We start from the raw sequence: 20,498 nt of genomic DNA, 5'->3' as shown, positions 1-20,498 counted from the left end.
TCAAGACAGTGATCCAGAAACAGGTTGTGAGATCAGTTTTCTAAATGTGTGGAGATACAGGGATATTTGCACTCAATGCAGATTTCCTTTGGGACCAGAGACATAATTTCCTCCAGACGAGAGCGTATTGGACACGGCTGAGGTTTTCCTGCTTCAATACGGGACTCAGGAATGATAATGGCTCTGATATTTACACATCATAATAAAAGCAGATGCCTGGCGTCAGTAGAGAGGGATCTCTATGCAGATGATATTTCCTGCAGAAGGAAATGAATTCATAGAAATTGTCAGGTGTTGAACTCTCAGATGTTTGTCCTGCTCCTGATCCAGAATAAAGCTGCAGGTTATCTTTGAAATTCCCATGTTCTCACATCACCACATAACGATGTTCCCTCTACAGGCTTCCTGTAGCTGCTTAGATCCCATTTAAATCCCTCCTGCTTTCTTACAAAAGCAGAAACGAACCAGATCATACTTTCTGTATCAAGTTTTAACAAGCGAATCTCGACTAAACCCACCATCTCTAACATGGTGATTCATTTCAGTATAGTTCAAGCGAGCAAACTCTGACAGAACCCGGAGAGATCGCAACAAGCACCACGTCTCCTCCTGGTCCACAAATCGAATTAGACTTGTGATTAAAAACGCCGGGCTCGTTGCTCTAATCCTGTTGTGCTTAACTGCTCTCTTCACATGATTAACACTTGGCAAAACAATGCGAGTTCCTGTCTGCTTTAGAGAACTGCAGGTGGCACAGGGAGAGGGAGCAGCATGAGCAAAAAGAGGGGGCTTTTAAATTACAGCTCACAGGACTGAAGCCAATTCCATCATGCACCAGCTTCACCAGTGCAGCCCTGCTGGCCAGACTGCATCTGAATGGAATCAGTTAACAGAGTGTTCACTGTGATTGCTTTGGGAGGGAGAGAGAGAGAGAGAGTGAGAGAGAGAGAGAGAGAGAGAGAGAGAGAGAGAGAGAGAGAGAGAGAGAGAGAGAGAGAGAGAGAGAGAGAGAGAGAGAAAGATTGTCACAGAGAAAGAGAGAGAGGGAATGAGAGATCACAGGAGACACAGAGTGAAAAAGTGGAGTGATGCATTTTTTCTTTTTGAAGCGCTGACCTCCGAGCAGCAATGAACCCATTACAGGCTTCTGAAATATTGATGTAAAATCACACAGGAGTCCCCTGTCCTTCAGCAAACCAACAACCGGTACAGCGCTTTGACTTAAATAGAATAAATAGACACACATTCACACAGTAATAGTTCCATTAAAGAAAGGAAAAATTATGTGACCCTCACAGAAAAAGGTTTGGGGACCCCCCTGCCGTTATCAGACATCCCGGACCTGTAAAGCCTGATTGTGTTACGGCTTCGGGTTGTCGAGGCAAATGCTCTCTGTGTGTGATCGTGACAGGTGACAGGTGGTTCCAGCCGGTACACAGGAGGTGTGTGCATGATGAAGAGCAGCTGTCACTGTACTGTACATTCATTACGAGGATAATTTCACCCAGACTTTCATGATTTCCACATCACCATGGAGGTCCATCTGTTAACATGAAGACCAAAAACATAGTGATATAAAATATAAAACAGTAACTGCTCCATCATTAGTCATAGGGATAAAAAAGATTCCACGTTTAGTCCTAATTTGCTTTGCAATCTTCTGAGAAGATGGTCCACTAGATTTTGGAGGGTGCTTGTATAGATTTATTTCAGGTTCTGAGGTGAGGTCAGGAGGCCTGAAATGCAGTCAGCTTAAAAAAAAATCATCCCATAAGTGTTCAATAGGGTTGAGGTCAGAGCTCTATAGCAGGAGACTTCACTCCAACCCATGTAAAGCAGATCTTCATGGAGCTGGCACTATGTACAGGGGGCCTATCATGCTTTAGAAGGTTCAAGTGAAGAGAGAATTTCATGATATTGCATCCAAAGATTTCCTGTACAGTTTTTTGCTAATTCCCAATACTTTTGTCCATTTAGTGCACAATGAATGAATCTAATGATGATAATGGGTTAATTTTTGAGTCTGGTTCCTGTCAAGGTTCCTTATATACAGTATATCCCAGGAAAGCGTTTTTTTCCTCTGGCTCACACATTTTTAAGGATAACGTTCTAGAGACACATTTATGACTATATCTATTGATTTCTCTAAAGACGCTTTGGGACAAGGTCGATTGCACTCTAAATGTTTAATTGAATCGAATAGAATTGTGTTAAAACCATTTAAACCGTATGTACGTAAGTATATGTAAGTTTCTTTTCTACAGCACACACTTCTGAAGCAGACTGAGAGCCACATTCTAAAGACAAAGCGATTGAACACGACACTGGATGGAGGAATAAATGAATAAAGCCGGGGAGCTTGTTATTTCTTGCTAATGCGGTAAAATCGTCCGTGAGACCATCTGCTTTTTTGTTTATAGGATTTGCACAAATCTCTGTCTCGCTCTCTTTCTTTCTCTCAGAAACAACCTCCTGTTCTCGCTTGCATTGCAGAAAATTCTTTCTCCTCTGTCTCAAATTTAATTGTCATGCTGTGAAAGCGCTCTCAGTTCATGAATGTGTTTGAATTTTTTAATAAGCCAAGGAAGACTAATCTAAAACATTAGACAGAATGGTAATCAATAAGCAGCAGGCGCTTCACAAACAGTGCTAACAGGACTAGGCTAAGATCAAAAACCGTGAACCTAAACACGAGTTAGTATCAGAAAGGCAATCGTGAGATTAAATACGTCTTGTTGCCGTTCTCTTTTAATGGTGTGCGAGTGTGAGTGTGTAAAGGAAACCAGGTTTGGTCAATCAGTACGAGGGAAACTCTAAGCATTGCACCTTTGGAGGTGGTAGCTTATTGGTTAAGGCATTGAACTTCAAGTTTAAATCCCAGCACCACCAAGATGCCACTGCTGGGCCCTTGAGCATGAGCAAGGCCCTTAACCCTCAACTGCTCAATTGTAAGTTGCTCTGGACGTCTGCCGAATGGTGTAAATGTAAATTGTAGGTGGGGTGGTCTTTTGCAGCCAGGTTTGGGAATTGGAGTTTTTGCATAAATTGTAAGAGTAAACTGCAAAAGCTAATTGCTACATGTAATACATATGTCAAATATGTAAATATTTATATATAGTACATACTATATGTACTACACACACTTATAACTTTCTCATACCATATTATTACTATTTTTTCATAATTCCCTCTGTTTAATATTGATTAATGTTTAATATTTGCTGAAGTTTGCTTGTAGCCTCACTTTTCATAGTACAAACTGTCACCGGCATTTATACGTTTCATCGCCAAAAACATCGCCACTGTCTTCAGAATGAGCAACTCCTTCCAGAAAGATCCTCACTGTGCATGATTTGCTGGATTTGATGCAGCAAATGGGGACAACCACAATATTAGGCAGGTGGTCAAATTAAATCTATATACCAAACACAGTCCTACACAAACTTCACATTATTTGGGTCTTACCAAGACCTATTTTTAGTGTGACAAAAGTGGGTGAATGGACTTGTACTTTGGGATTCAGGATTGTAGGAAGATCAAAGAAGGTTCTCCAGATAAAAGAACATAATAAAAATAAATAAATAAAAAAAAAGGGACGTGTCAAATATGCTCAACATATATTAATCGCATAGGTTTTCTTAATTCATAAATGGAGCTTCTATTGATTCCATTTAACGCATGCGAAAGCTGGAAAACCGAAACGTAAGTTTAGTATGACAAAGTTTCTCATGCCTTTATACCTAAAGTTTGGTGAACTGGCCTGCAAATTCGTCTCATGTGAAGATGCCAGAAGATCGATACGTCACTGTGTGACCTCTGTCAGAAAATACAGGAAGAAGAAACATGGTGTGATAAAGCTGCACGTTCTTGGTGTTGCTGCGTACACAAACAGATTGTGGATTTTAACATTGTTATCTCCAGTTAAATCCATATTCACAGCAGGTCTACAAAAAATATCACCTGCTGAAACTCCATTCACTTAAAGGAAAAGAACCACCTATCAGAGTAGAGTCTTCACCAGCACTGTGATATAAAAGGCTGTAATGATGTCGGTTGTACGTGACATCTCCTCTCCAGCTGGAGGTGAAAATCCTGAAAAGATCTGAGAGAAGCCAGATCACATTTCCTCCTCGTACCTCTGCGGTCCGATCCAAACCCCTCACATTTGAAGAATCTCTGCAAAAAACTTGACAAGCGTCCTCATATCCACTGGGAACCTCCCAGTTCTCACTCTTGCAGCATCGTTTCATCAGCTTTAATGGATATAAATGCGTTTGTGTATCAGGTAAATAAGCCTGGAGAGGGAATCAGAGTTCGGTTCCTGCTGAGAGATCAGATTTATTGCGTTAAACTGGTAGAAAGCTCTTGGGAAATCGATTGCATTTTGTGTTGTTAACTCTAAACGCTCTTCACCGCAACACAAATGTATCTTTTATGCTCTATAATAAGGAGAGCTGTAAGGGGGGGTGGATTCTGTCCAGTGGATTCTCCACGCTCACGTTTCTCTGCTGAATTGTTCCAGTGTTCCCGCTGGAATCCTCTCTGTGTAAGGCTTTCCATCTACAGTAATTCCACAGTTTAACGTAAGTGAATAACGCTAATGCGTTCTGTCGCCACTTTTACATCGTTTTAGTGAAAAACATTTGCCTGCGCTGCTGAGATTCGCACCCAACCAGATACCTTAGATACTCAACCAGATACCCTAGATACCCAACCAGATAACCAGATACCTTAGATACCCAACCAGATACCTTAGATATCCAACCAGATACCTTAGATACCCAATCAGATACCTTAGATACCCAACCAGATAACCAGATACCTTAGATACCCAACCAGATACCTTAGACTTGACTGGATTTAGGATCAGCAACTCTGTTACACACAGGGTTAACCTGCTTCTCATTCAAAGATGTGCTGTATAATCCACTCAACCTGACAAGTATTGGGAAAAACGATTTTTCCAGCCATATGTGGTTCTTCCTCAAACTGTTACTACCAAGTTTAGGGGACACAGTTGCATAGGATGCTGTAGCATGACATTTATTTCTTCACTTAAACTAGGAGACCTGAACCTGATCCAGCATGTGCACACAGCCAGCTCCATAAAGATCTGCTTTACATGGTTCGAAGATCTCCTGCTCTAGAGCTCCAACCCTATTGAACATGATGAATGTGAACGCTGACTGCACCCCGAGGCCTCCTCACCTTCTCACCTACATCACTACCTGACTTTACTAACACCCTTGTGCCTGAATAAGCAGACAGGTTATTTGTGAATCTGTCCTTAGTGGTTAGAGCAATAGTCCTACCATGTTGATGACATGGTGAAACGGCTAATATCCTCTACAATATGAGATAATGGTCTGTGATGTCATCACTCTGAGGTAAAATATCTATATAAGTGACGTCTGCTCCGTGGGATATTATTAGGTCTATTGTGCGATTAAAACGATGAGTCGGTCTGGTGATGTTTTGTTGAACCCCAAAGGAGTTTAATAAGTCCACAAATTATAGTCTTAGGCCATCATTTACATCATCTACATAAATATTAAAATCTCCTACAAGCAGCACTTTATCAAAATTGATCAAGAGGTCTGAAATCAAACAGCAAAATTATAAAGAAAATGTACGTAGGGCCCTGGGGGTCTGTACTTCCGCCCCATGACCAGTCTGACGGGGCTCATGCGCTATAAACATATCCTGATGTGAAAACTCATTTAGACTCATGCAGTCATTTGGGTTAATCCTGGTCTCAGTGAGACAGACAGCTGAGAGATTATTATCTGTGATCATCTCATTTACAATGAGGTGCAAGTGATCTACTGTTTAGAAGTCCAAGCTTTAAAACATTTTTTGTGTTTGCTTATCTGGCATTTTCCAGATTATTTCTGGATCTTGTGTATTTATTTCTTGGTCTACAAATGCTATAATAGTAGTAAATTGCATGATGACTTACAAGTCAGATGGTGTGCAGCATCCTGGAGATGTTGTCTGATAGAACTGTAGCTCTAATTCTGCTGGGGTGCAAGTCATCATTGCACAAAAACCTCGAACGCTCCCAGAAAACATCCCAGTGCATATAGGAGGGTGTGGCCTCAGTCGCAGTAGAAATTCAACTTCCTGTTAATTCCTATTGATTCCCATGGAATTTTGCAGCCCTACACAAATCTCCACAAAATCTAGAGGATCATCTTCCAAGAAGAGTGGATTATTATTATTATAACAGGAAATGGGGACTAAATATTGAATGGGATGTTCAAAAAGAATCTCATACCAGTCTTATGCTCAGGTTGCCACAAACTTTTGTCCATAGAGTGCATAAGAGCAAAATAGCACTTGATCCAGCGCATTGGATTCATTTGCTTTTGTATCATGAATCAATTAATAATCAATTCACACAACAGACAGACTGAGGCCAGAAAATGCTTACTGCTCACTGCTCCTGTATAGAAAACGTGCTCCTGCTATGAAGGTGTTCCATTTACAGCTTTTTATTTATACGTAAAAAAGTCTCTCTGGGAGAAGCAACTTCTCAGATAACTTATTTGCAAGCGACGCCGGTGTTAAATCCTCACCTTGTGCTTTATTATAATGTATTTGTGATGTGTGTTTGTGTGAGTTTAATTCTATTCCACTTTCAGCACCTCGTCTACATCAAACAACCGTTCTCTCTTGTTATTCCAGAAGCTGGGCTTAGTCACCATCTCATGATGGACCGTGAGGTGTTCCGGTAGAGTTGCGGGTTAGAAAACAGCGTCCAGGACGGGGAAAAAAAATGAAGACACAAGCAGACAAGGTGAAAGTCACGAGCCTCCTCATGCATTATTCCCAACCTCTTGCTCTCTTCAGTCTACGGGGAATCGCCTGACGCTCCGGATGAATAATTAAGAACTGACATTTCATTCCCGCTAAAGGTGACGTGATCTAGTGTGTGTGTGTGTGTGTGTGTGTGTGTGTGTGTGTGTCAGGAGCATTCTCTTCTGAAAACAGCTGACTTGTTGACACACAGAGCATGTTTGCTCCTGAAGAAAGGACGTTCTACTTATTTCAGCATACTGTAACAAACGTCTTCATTCCTTCCACCCTTCATTCATTCACTCCCTCAATATGTGGGATTTTCAGGATTTTCTCCTTCCAAGAGAAATTTTTAAGCCAAAAAATAAAATGCTAATGAATTCAGATGACTAGCATTAGCGCTAACAGGAAGTAGTGCGGTTTTGTGCAAAACAGTGACACTGCACTAACTCTAGTTCCTTTTTTATACCCCATTGTTGTTTTCAAGTTTTATCCAAATGTAAAAATGTGCTTATAGTTTGAGGTGGAGACTAAACAAACTTGCGGTCCACCATTTAACACGGTCCTGAGGGAACTCAGATTTTAACTTTGTTCCGCATGTAAAAAGGACTGCCTTCGGTATGTGTGTGAACTGAACCGAAAACCCTGAATGGAAAAATGTCACTATGGATACGTTACACCCCTTATTGCTATGTGCTTCTTTTTAAACATACACTTTTAGTCTCCATTTGCTGTTATAACAACCTCCATTCTTCTGGGAAGAGTGAATTACATGCAGATAATAAATCCTTTTTTTGTCACATTGAACACCAATGTTGCTGCGGCATCCTTGTAGTTGCCATGGTGACATTCAGTCGCCAAGGTATGCAGATGTCCAGAGGTATGACTGCGTTAAGACAGGTCAGCTGTGTCATATCGAATATATATACAGTGCATTCAAAATATATTTAAAATAAGGTGCAGATTCTCTTGATTGTTCCTGAGATGTTACACCTTGATTAGAGTCCACCTGCTGAAAGGTTTATTGGACATAATTTGATAAGGCACACACCTCTCTATAGAAGTCCTCACAGCTGACAATGATGATCAGAGCAAAAACCAAGCCATGAGGTCAAACTTTCTGAATCATACATCAGAATCTGACTTTACTGACAAGCTTGTAGTTGAACATCTTCCTAAAGAATGGAGCTTATTATAAGAGGGAATGAGAATAAAGTGGAATGGGATGTGTAAACAAAAGCAGATACCAAGTAGTGATGGGAAGATCAGACCATTTTAGTGACTTGCTTCTTTGAATCTCGTTCTTCAAAATAAACAAATCTTTTTTTGAGTCATTTAGTTCATTTCTTGCATGTACAGTGGAACCTCGGCGCTCGCGAGGGTTAGGGACCAAGACCGGTCGCAAGTTCCGAATTTTCGCGACCTTTTGATACGCCCCTTCCAACCCAGTAAAAACCCAAAGAACACTATACGAAATCGATTTAAATGAGTAAATAACACTATTTCACTCCATAACACTTAATTATTAGACAATTTTAAGCATTTTTTAGACAATTTTAATGAGATAAACCTTGATTAGAAATGTTAAAACTAGTGTTTTGAGCAGCTCGCGGTTGCTCACGAGCCGATCTGAATGAGAGTCGGAATGAAAGTCGCGAGCATGCGAGGTCGCGAGCGCTGAGGCCGCGAGCTCCGAGGTTCCACTGTAATCAGAAATAAACACTTCTAAACACCAACACTTCTACATACGCCAAGTGTGACTATAGTTCCAATAAATGATAAACATGTATATAACTGCAACGCGTATATGAGACTCAAAATGTGACAAAAGAACGAATGACTAGAAGAGTCGAGACATGAACTTCTCAATTCAGTTTCCTACAGAGATAACCTACAGAGATTTTGCGATGCTTTGCTCATGCACTTCCAGTGGAAAGTTAACGAATCGCTTGTTTCTCTGAGTCACGTTAAAGACTCGTTAAAAATGAACGACACGCTCTTTGAGACGACTCGTTCTTCTGAGTCATGTTAAAGACTCGTTCAAAGCGAACGACTCGCTCTTTGAGACTACTCGTTCTTCTTAGTCACATTTAAGACTCGTTCAAAATGAACGACTCACTGTTTGAGACAAATTGTTCGTCTGAGTCACTTTTAGGACTCGTTCAAAACAAACGACTCGCTCTTTAAGACGACTCATTCTTCTGAGTCACATTTAAGATTCGTTCAAAATGAACGACTCACTCTTTGAGACAACTTGTTTTTCTGAGTCACGTTAAAGACTCGTTCAAAACAAACGACTCGCTCTTTAAGACGACTCATTCTTCTGAGTCACATTTAAGACTTGTTCAAAATGAACGACTCACTCTTTGAGACAAATTGATCGTCTGAGTCACGTTAAAGACTCATTAAAAATGAACGACTTGCTCTTTAAGACGACTCGTTCATCTGAGTCACGTTAAAGACTCGTTTAAAATCAACGGATCGTTCATGAACCATTCATTACTACTACCAAACTTCTGGTCTAACTTTCTATATAGATTATTTGAGTCCCACTGCACACACAACCTCTCCAAATCTCTTTCTTTTCTCATTAATCAGTACCACAGTAGGGCTGGAGGATGTAGGAATTAAGTTTTCCAATCCTGATCCTGGATAACCTTTAGCACAGGCTGTGTGTCCTCCATGTCCCACTTATGCTCATACATAAATAATTTCAAATCCCACAGCACGCCAACATCTCATGTAAATGTTCTGCAGAGATAAAGCTTGAAATTTGCACCAAATTGTTATTGGGGACTTTGTAGAGCATTCAGATGTCTGTTTACTATTATAAGCATTGCCTCAAAACAGAAAAAACAGATATCAGGCTAAAAAAACGCATCAGAAATGCCACTGTAGCTCCTCCCTCGAAGTTCTATCTCGTCCTAAACCACACCCCCATCTGCATTATTCAACTCATCTTAAGTGTCTACCAGAATGCCAAACCTGAGAGACCTGAAGGCACTGAAGACCTAAAGATAGAGATGAAATAAGAGCTGAATAGATACACTATATTGATAAATGTTTGTGGACACCTGACCATTAGACATTTTAACATCCTATTCCACATTTAATCCCAATCTCCTGTTATAATGAGCTCCACTCTTCTGGAAAGAGGTTCTACTAGATTTTGTGGAGATTTGTGTAGATTCATTCAGCCACAAGGGTGCCCATGTAAATCATATCTTCATGGAGCTGGCTTTGTGCACACTTTGTGTCATGCTGGAACATGTTCGGGTCTCCTAGACACCTAAAAGTCAGGTGTTACAATAATTTCAGTCTACGTACCTTATTTAGGAACGAACACAAACCCTATAAAAACATCTCACGACTCATTTTACTGATTCATTTGCAACTTTTTTAAGAAAATTTTCCAGCACATCCTGAACACAAACACAAACTCTTCAGAGCAGGAGGTTCTCCAGGACCTACACAATAAAAAATAAAAAAAATACAAAATCGGTGAATGTCTTTCCTCAGACGCTTTTATACCTGGCAGTAAAACTCAGTATTGAGATTGTGGCCCCTGGCAACGAATTCTCGATGCACAATGTGGGCAATGTGGGAAAGACGATGAGCGTGCACTTGGTGTAGGTGCGGACCTGCTTCACCTTTTACGGTGGTGGAGATGATGTGCTCTTCCACTGTGAAGACTGTCGCTTGGTCTCAGGGTCGTACCCGTACACACTGTCACCGGTAACGATCCTTTGAGTTTCGTCTGCTTCTTGGTCAGTGGCCTGGCATGAACTTGGCAGTGATGTTAAGGATTGTTAGGCGACAATCATCATGCACCAGTTACTGAAAGGTTTAGAAATTTTCAGGGGTTGAGCTTGTTAAAGGTCTTCTATCACTGATGTTCTTCGGCTCTTGAAGTGACCGTGCCACTTGAAACACCTCAAACGACTCGTTGCAGCATCACCATACACTTTTCCTGGATTGCGTCAAACGTCTCTGTGGCAGATTTGCACAGTTTCATGCAAAATTTCAGGTTTGCTCTTTGTTCTAACTTCGTGTCCGTGATGAAATCGCACACGTGGCAATGCACCAATTGCACAGTTCCCCATGTACACAGGATTATGTATTTTGGTACACTGACTTGTGAAGGTCGGTGCTCCCTGTGACTGTGCATGCAGTCTTGTGCTGCCATCTGTTGGCATGTTACAAAACTAGTCTCGAACCTTTTTTAACATTTCGATTTGCTCCTCATTCCAAATGATCAAACGTGTATTAGCAAAGCTGTTTTTTTTTCCTTTACAAAAGCTACTTAATGCTAATTGTATGTGACTAAGAGAATAATGTCCCTAATGTCGCTAATTTTTGCTCGCGATAGAACGTTTTAATTACAGACGGTATTTTCTTTGGCAAAAAAAATATATATATATATATCGAATCGTTGATAGGTGAATGTGGGTCTGATTATTTAATTGTAGACTGATTATTTTAAAAGTAGGCTTGGAACAGAACAATTAGAGAAGGTCACGAGTGTTTGACCTGAGAACACAAGCAAACCAAACATCTATAGATTCTTTTCCTATCCCTCTATCTTTCTCTCTCTCTCTCTCTCTCTCTCTCTCTCTCTCTCTCTCTCTCTCTCTTTCTTTCTCTCTGTCTCTTTCTCACATCTCCGTCACATGCACCCTGTCGCTTCTGTCCCGGGTTTGTGAGAGCGAGGCGTCCGGCACAGCCATCTGGAGAGCTGCGGCATGTTTCAGCCTGCTGGGACTGTGCCAGTACTAAAAGTCTCAGCACACACACACACACACACACACACACACACACAGTTTCTCAACGCACATGTGCTCACGTGCACGAAAACAAATGCATTTTTTTTTCTCAAAATACACAACCAATCAGACTAACACTACACTACACTACACACACACACACACACACACACACATATACACTTGGTAAGAGTACAAATGAGCTCACAGGCTCTATGAGGAGTCACGCGTCAGAGCCTGGTGGTGTATCAGACATCACGCTAACAAGAACTAACACATTTGCTGCTACTCAGGAGCAGCACTGAGAACAAACCTACAGCAGCTAGTGCTGTCTCACTGCTAGTGCTGTCCCCATGCTAGTGCTGTCTCACTGCTAGTGCTGTCCCCATGCTAGTGCTGTCTCACTGCTAGTGCTGTCCCCATGCTAGTGCTGTCTCACTGCTATTGCTGTCCCCATGCTAGTGCTGTCTCACTGCTAGTGCTGTTGCCATGCTGGTGCTGTCCCTATACTAGTGCTGTGTTACTGCTAGTGCTGTCTCACTGCTAGTGCTGTCCCTATGCTAGTGCTGTGTTACTGCTAGTGCTGTCCCCATGCTAGTGCTGTCTCACTGCTAGTGCTGTCTTCATGCTAGTGCTGTCCCCATGTTTATGCTGTCTCACTGCTAGTGCTGTCCCCATGCTAGTGCTGTCCCCATGCTAGTGCTGTCCCCATGTTTATGCTGTCTCACTGCTAGTGCTGTCCCCATGCTAGTGCTGTCCCCATGCTAGTGCTGTCTAACTGCTAGTGCTGTCCCCATGCTAGTGCTGTCCCCATGTTAGTGCTGTCTCACTGCTAGTGCTGTTGCCATGCTAGTGCTGTCCCCAAGCTAGTGCTGTGTTACTGCTAGTGCTGTCCCCATGCTAGTGCTGTCCTTATGCTAGTGCTGTCCCCATGCTTGTGTTGTCTCACTGCTAGTGCTGTCCCCATGCTAGTGCTGTCCCCATGTTAGTGCTGTCTCACTGCTAGTGCTGTAGCCATGCTGGTGCTGTCCTCATGCTAGTGCTGTGTTACTGCTAGTGCTGTCCCTAATACTAGTGCTGTCCCCATGCTAGTGCTGTCCCCATGTTGGTGCTGTCTCACTGCTAGTGCTGTTGCCATGCTAGTGCTGTCCCCATGCTAGTGCTGTCTCACTGCTAGTGCTGTTGCCATGCTAGTGCTGTCCCCATGCTAGTGCTGTGTTACTGGTTGTGCTGTCCCTAATACTAGTGCTGTCCCCATATTAGTGCTGTCTCACTGCAAGTGCTGTATCCATACTAATGCTGTGTTACTGCTAGTGCTGTCCCCATACTTGTGCTGTCCCCATGCTAGTGCTGTCCCAAAGCTAATACAGTACCCATGCTAGTGCTCTTTTCAAGCTAGTGCTGTATGCTATTTCAATGTGCTAGAAACATCTTCTGCTGAGCCTTAAGTGTAATGGAAATGATGTAATAATGAAAGAAACCTGCACTTATCACATTTACTAAAGTTTATATGCGCATTACATTAACATGCGCATTACATTAACATGCGCATTACATTAACATGCGCTTTACAAAAAAATAAACAAATCACGCTTTAAAAGGGAAAGTATTATTGGGGAAGTGCCTGCCTTGTCTACTCCTGACCTTGACACCTGTCCTACGATGCATTTCCTGCATCTTCTTCCAAACATGTGTGTGTGTGTGTGTGTGTGTGTGTGTGTGTGTGTGTGAGACCACGCCATCAGTGTCGGATGGAAACCATCGGTAAGAATTACGGTGTTATTGAGGCAGAGCGGGTTGGACAGTCACCTGATTGGACATTGATGAAGTGGAGCATCATCTGTCATGTCTGTCATGGCGTTCACACACACCCTCCGCTTACATTCGGGGCCATTTATAATCCTTAACCCTTACAGTGGCGCGACAGAAATATCGCAAGTGTTTACCTGAAAACACAATCCGCCACACGCCCCATCCCCGTCCGGCCTGTTACTATGGAAACCATGCACTGACTATTCCGTTTTCTCCATTTATTACTTTCTCTTCCTTTCCATTTTCTTTACAAATGTTGTTAAACATGTATATACACTGTGGGGTCAAAAGTTGTGTGGACACTCTATTCCACTTTGAGTCTCCATTTGCTGTTATAATGAACTCTGTGCTCCTGGGAAGACGCATTAAACTTCGTGGAGATTTGGGTGAGATTTATTCCGTCACATTGGTGAAGGTGACGTGAGGAGCCCTGGGGTGCAGTCAGCATTCATATTCATTCCAATACGTTTGAGGTTTGAGCTCTATAGCAGAGCCTTCAAACCATGTAAAACCGATCTTCATGGAGATAGCTTTGTGTACAAAAGCTTTGTCATGCTGAAACATCTCCTAGTTCAAGTGAAGGGAACATTTTATGCTCCTGCATCCAAAGATTCGTTACATTATACATTAAAGATACGTATGAAGCAGCTGCTGATGCGATACGATACGATTCGCCTCTATTACGATGCAGTGAGATTCGATTTCGATGCGATTCAATGGAAAACATTTGATGCTGTGAATTCTAACGCATGGCCCCTTTCACAAACACGCCTTTGTAGTGCAAAAAAATAAAAAAAGATCAAATAAAACCAGATGTTTTTTTCCTGTTCTGTGTGCAGGAAGTTACAGCTCTACCTCTGCCATGTAAATCTGTATTCTATGTGACTCTCAGGTGACGCCTCGGTCTCTGTATCATTGCGATATTTTTACGTAGCAGCGGCAGTGCTGAGAGGAACAGGAGAAATCGATCTACTTATTAAATATAAGTCACAAATTATTAGTCACTGGCTAAATAATATAAGTACAGTGCATCCTTTAATATTAAATATAAATACATTGTTTTTTTTGCTGCGCTCTGCACACTTTTTAAAATCCATGTTTCATTAACTTTAATTCCGATGCACCGATCAGCGAATCGCTGAATCTTTCCATCCGTACTATATACACACACCATTTGGCTGCACACTGCCCTCTGGTGTCTGTGTGGGTGTTCAAGGGGAAATTCAGAGCGGGGAAGGGATGGAAGTATGTGTGTGTGTGTGTGTGTGTGTGTGTGTGTGTGTGTGTGTGTGTGTGTGTGTGTAACAGCTCATGTCGATGTTAAAGTCAAACCTGGAGACAGCTTTGAAGTGAGAAACACTCCTGCCCCAGCTATACTGAACTTGAAAAAGAAAAAAAGACGATGAGATGTCTCTTGCCTGTTTGAAATTCAGCACAAATAATGGCAGAGGTGGACAAATAAATCACAAACATATCAGCTCTACCAGAGGGAAAATAAAAGCTTGGGTGCATGTCCGGGACTTTGGGTTGCCTGAAAACCTTTCTGAGCAGGCGTAATAACACCTGGTGGGCGAGTTAAGCGCTTTAATACGGGCGACAGGGAAAAGAATGGATTTATGAATTTCTGAAGAAAGGAGTTTAGTCCTTGTGTACTCGTTTCACATAAACATCAATGGTCATTGTTTGGGTTGTGAGCCACGTTGCTCTGTCATCATGTCACGTAAACGTTTGTCCGGATCTTCGGGATTTCACGCCTGCTTGCTGTAAAGGACGTGTTAAGTGTGTGATGAAACAGAGGTTGATGTGTGTAGTGCAGCAGGTGGTGGGATTGTGATATGGACCCTATTATATAGAGAAGTGGGATGTAATTAGGAAGTAATTGGGATATAGTTGTACTGTGATTTGGATGTTACTGGAATGTAATTAGGATTGTAATTGGGATGTAACTGGCGTCTACTTAAACAGTTACAAGGTGTGAATCAGAATCTGGTTTATTGACCAGATGTGTTGACATGCACAAGGAATTTGGTTCCAGCTGTTTGGTGACTCTCAAAAATAGAGACATGAATAACACTATACATTTAGCTTGGACTATATAAAGAGGATGAAACTGCAATATGATTGGTGTATAACTGGGATATCATTGGGATGTAAATGAGATCATTAAGATGGCACTGGGATATAATTGAAATATGGGACTGGGATGTAGTTGGAGGTAATGGGATGTAAAAAGGGATGGGATTTGAATGTAACTGGGTTAATTGGCATGGGATGTACCTGGGAGATAATGATTCACAGGGAATGAGGTGTAATTTGAAGGTCACTGCAATGTCATTAGAATGTAACTGGGGTGTCGGTGGTCTTGAGTGTCCTTTTGGCCTCGAGTATTTATTGCAACAGATTAAAGACCTTAACTCACTGAGTTTACAGATGACTTGCAAAGTTCACTTCACACTCCTATAATAAGTCTAAAATAGCATCTTCAGTGCATATTGAAGAGATAATTAATCCCTACTGGGTGATCACGACCCTGATGTGAAGCGGAGGAATCTTATTGCGCTCCTTATTATATGTTATACTTATCACAGAAAACGTTTCCAGCTTATTATTCAATTATTCATCGTAAGACATATTATACGGAAAAAACTACTATAAATTATTCAATAACTGCAGTGAGAATTCCAGTTATGAGAGTGGGGAATGGAAATGAGGTCCCTCTGATGGGTCTTCTGGGTTTTAGGGGTTAATCTGACAGAGGAAACTGTTCTGAAATGATTTCATCAGCGGTTTTAAACTCATGCCAAAAAAAAAGAAAGAAAAAAAAAAAAGATTTCGAGAATTCGAGAATTTCTTAGTAATGTAGAGAGCTGCATTGCAACGCTAGTTTAGTGTTTATATTGAATATTTATTAATAACGCACTAATGAAGTGAAATTGATTACAAAATAACTGAAATATAAAGGATACTAACATAGAACTACTACTGGTGTTTAACTGTAGACTATAGGCTATATGTCAAACGTCTCTGTGGTTGGTTTTACGTTTGCTGGTAAAAAAAATCGCAGATGTGGGTCGGAACAGCACCAGCTGCACCGTTAGTCTTGAAATTTTTGATGCCACCTTGTAGATGTTTATAAAACTCTTGTCTTCATGCTGGAACAGTGTTTAGTTCCAGTGAAGGGAAAGTTCAATCTGACAGCATACAAAGAGTCTTCCAATTTTATGCCACCATTTTGACTAATAAAAGCACATACTGGTCGGGGTGCACATACTTTTGAGTATATAGCGCATGTATACATGAATGTTGTGCCGATACGATGAAATTGTTGGAGCTTCAGAAAATTCAATTAAGCTGTTTTTTTTCTTCCTCTCTGCACCAAAGCTCAATTAAACTAATGAGTGAATCCAAAGCTGATGTTTGAGGATGAAGATGAGAACGAGGATGAGGATGAAACGAGGCATAAGTGTATACATCTTCTCTGGATACTTGAAATGCCTCCGCCATCCTCTGTACATGTGCGTGTGTGTGTGTGTGTGTGTGTGTGTGTGTGTGTGTGTGTGTGTGTGTGTGATATTTTTCCAGTTTTATGAGACCCGGTGATATAAAGCTCGGCGCTAATAGCTGTTTCATGCTGTTGACAGATATTAGATTCCAGCCTGGCGTCTCGTTTCATCGCCAGCCGTCAGCGCGGTTAATTGAAGCGAATTAAAATTGAATAAAGACTTAATTCGGCGCCGAGGATGTTGCTGCGTGGACTGCGGAGGCGGCCTGAAGCTGGATGTTTTTGCGTAAAAGTTGATCCGTGTGCATTCGAGAGTGGAAGCTTCCTAATGAGCTCTCGTGTTCATTAGCCGGCAGCGTAAACGTGTATGCTGAGTCTAGGATCGGACCGTCTGTTTAACGGTATCACGGCTAAACCTTTTGTAAAGGGGTTAAGGGCCGTGCTTAAGGGCCCAGCTTGGTGGTGCTGGGATTTGAACTTGTGACCTTCTGATCCAGAGTCTAATGCCTCCACCACTGAGTCACTACACCATCATATCACTGATGACCTTTTCCAAATACTGCTTACAACTCATCCCCATGGTTTCCCATTCAATTCATTGTTTATTTAAATCAAGTTTCTTTTCTTTTCTCCACATCTTCACAGCCCCATCGTGTCCTAAATCACATCACATCAGCTTCTCTGCCCAGGAGTTTATTAGCTAGTTAATTGGTTCATTAGTGAGCTAGTTAATTGTTTAGTTCGTTAGTTTTTATTGTGCAGGTGAACATTTGTCTTTGGAATCACTATACAATACAAACAAGGACATCAACACAAAAATACAGAAATAAGTATAAAAATCCCCATATGCACTAAATTAATAAAAATTCGGACACCTGACTTTTCCAGTCATGTGTGTTTCTTCCATTCAATCTCTGTAGGTTATGTGCAGGAAACAGAATTAAGTTGTTCATCCCTCCACTCCTCCGGTCCGAGTCATTCATTGTTTGATTTCAGATCACATTTGGAGGCACGTTACTGCATAAGACATCTTTGGCTATGTTAACATGAGCATTTTTCCTTAACTAGCAGACCTTGAAGATCTCCTTCTATAGAGCTCTGTTCATGAAGATCTCCTTCTATAGAGCTCTGTTCATGAAGATCTCCTTCTATAGAGCTCTGTTCATGAAGATCTCCTTCTATAGAGCTCTGTTCATGAAGATCTCCTTCTATAGAGCTCTGTTCATGAAGATCTCCTTCTATAGAGCTCTGACCCTCAACTCTGCTGGGATGAATGTGAAAGCTGACCCTAATCCTCCTCACCTCACCTACATCAAGACCTGACTTTAATAACACTTTTGTGGCTGATTTAGGAATTTAGAGGAACATCTTCCCATAAGTGTGGAGGTTATTAGAACAGTAAGCGGAGACTAAATGTGAAATGAGATGTCTGAAAATGCACTTATTAACCTTATGGTCAGGTGTCTACAAACTTTTTGCTATATAGTGGTGTGAACTTTAACTTCTTTTACTTAACGTCTAAACCTTAACGTCTGAACTTTAGCTTCTCGTATATTTTTCAGCTCAAAACCTGATAAATACTGACAGTGTGAAAGAATTAATAGAATTTATTTTTGATATGTAAAGACTTCTGTAAAAATAAGAAAGTTTAAAGTTTTTTATACTTCAGTAAAAAAAGATAAAAGATTTTGTGCTAAATTTCGATGTTTCTGATCTGAGCTTTTAAATGGTTAATTAAAAAACGTGAAACAAAACAGTGAACACTACAACCGACCGCTGCCGAGTAACAAGGCCGAATCTCTGAAATTGAAATTAGTCCCAAAGCTCTGAGTTTTAATTACGAGTTTTAATGGCGGTCATGTGCGCTTTATTACAGTAATCACAGTAACACGTGCGCTTTAACATTTTCTCGAAATCCGACCCGACACACATGAATGGCGAGTTAATTAAACACCGTTAGAGGGAATTCGGTGCTGTAAAAGTTTATATTCCGCTGGAGTTCTCGCAGCAGATTCCCACGTGCACCAGGGAGCCTTGAAGAAGTTTCCGCTTGTTGGTGTGTTGTTTTTAATTACGCATTTCTTTCCCTTGTGTACAGAGGCTGAAAAAGCTATAAATGACCCCACCCCCCTTGCTGTGTGATTAGAGATCACATAGCGTCCGTCAAAGATGTGGAAACACCACATTTTTAAACACATGCATGTTCATTTTGTTTTCGATACGACAAACTCTGTAAAAGCCAAAAACATTTGTGTTTCTAACAGAAGAACTTGAAGACAGAAGATGTGCTCAGACTCCCTCACCCCCACACACTCACACATGGAGGTGGAAGTTTAAGGGTTTGGGGTTGTTTTGGAGCAGGGAAGATTGGAGACTTATTGCGGAAAGTGAAAGGAATCCTGAACCAACATGGAGACCATTCCATACTTCAACACCATGAAGTTCCATCTAGACTGCGGCTCATTGGAACCGACTTCGACAAGTCGGAGTTCTGTAAGTGTTATTTAGAGATCAAACATTGGTCTGAAGTGAGATCTATCATGGAACAACCTGCCCAGTCACCACACATAAATCCTACTAAACTACTCAGAGATCAACTGGATCATAAAGAAATCTCCATCTAGTGAAGAACATCTTTGGAAAGTTTTATAAAAGTATTTCAGCAGGAGTTTTGGAGAAATGAACTGTCCAGAACTCTTCATCTCCATGACGACAACAATCCAGCAGTCAAAATCTCCTTTTTATTAGTGTATTTTTTGAATTTACGATGATTGAATGATTTCTAACATAATAAACACCTACTATACTGTAATATATATTCAACTGTGATTTGTTTTTCCTTTTCATATATACTAGTTGTAATGACATTTAATATGGAAAATGCAATACATTGTTTTATTTAAACTGAAACTAGCTGAACATGCTAGCCTATATCAATGCCTAACCTAACTTCGTTTCCATGGCAACAACAATCCAACTGTCCAACTCTTGCAGTCATTAGCATACTGTAGATTTGATATTCAAGATGTCTGAATGATTTTGAACTTTAATAAACAAACAATACACTGTAGTAAATATTCAGTTAAATATATTCATATAATATATAAAAATAAACACGCATTCAAGTATATTATATATTAAATGGTGACGTATTTATTCTTAAATATTGTTGACCACATATTTATAATGACGGTTGTTGGCGTGTGCACCCCTGAAACTGTACGTCGTATCCTATTTCCAGTAGCGTATTATTATTTTTTTTTACATAATAAACTAATTTAATAAACGTTCAATATAGAAAGGACATTTTCTTTTCATGAATATGAACTAGCCGAGCAAACTAGCCGTTTACACGATGTCCTCGTAACTCGTGCATGCCGAACTCCATTTCCATGGCAACAACAATCCGACGGTCCAAATCTTGTCGTCATTAACGCAGTTTTGAAATTGTAAACGATTTACTGATTTCTAACATAATAAATATATAATATAGTGTATTATTACACTATAACACTTTAACATACTATTAGTGTAAATTGTATTTATTTACTATACTTTAATTGTTTACTTTTTAAGCTTGTTCATTAAATAATGCAGAAAAAACGTTTATTTATTGATTTACA

The 20,498-nt window shown here is 40.8% G+C and overlaps 1 protein-coding gene across 1 annotated transcript in view; it reads right to left on the bottom strand.

Annotated features, from left to right (window-relative positions):
* Positions 1-20,498, bottom strand: part of chst8 (carbohydrate (N-acetylgalactosamine 4-0) sulfotransferase 8) — an 89,420-nt gene that overhangs the window by 67,566 nt on the left and 1,356 nt on the right. The window lies entirely within an intron of this gene.

The sequence above is a fragment of the Silurus aristotelis genome, assembly GCF_946808225.1.
Source record: "Silurus aristotelis genome assembly, chromosome: 10".
Taxonomy (NCBI): Eukaryota; Metazoa; Chordata; class Actinopteri; order Siluriformes; family Siluridae; genus Silurus; species Silurus aristotelis.
This window is presented reverse-complemented; position numbering and strand designations above follow the sequence as displayed.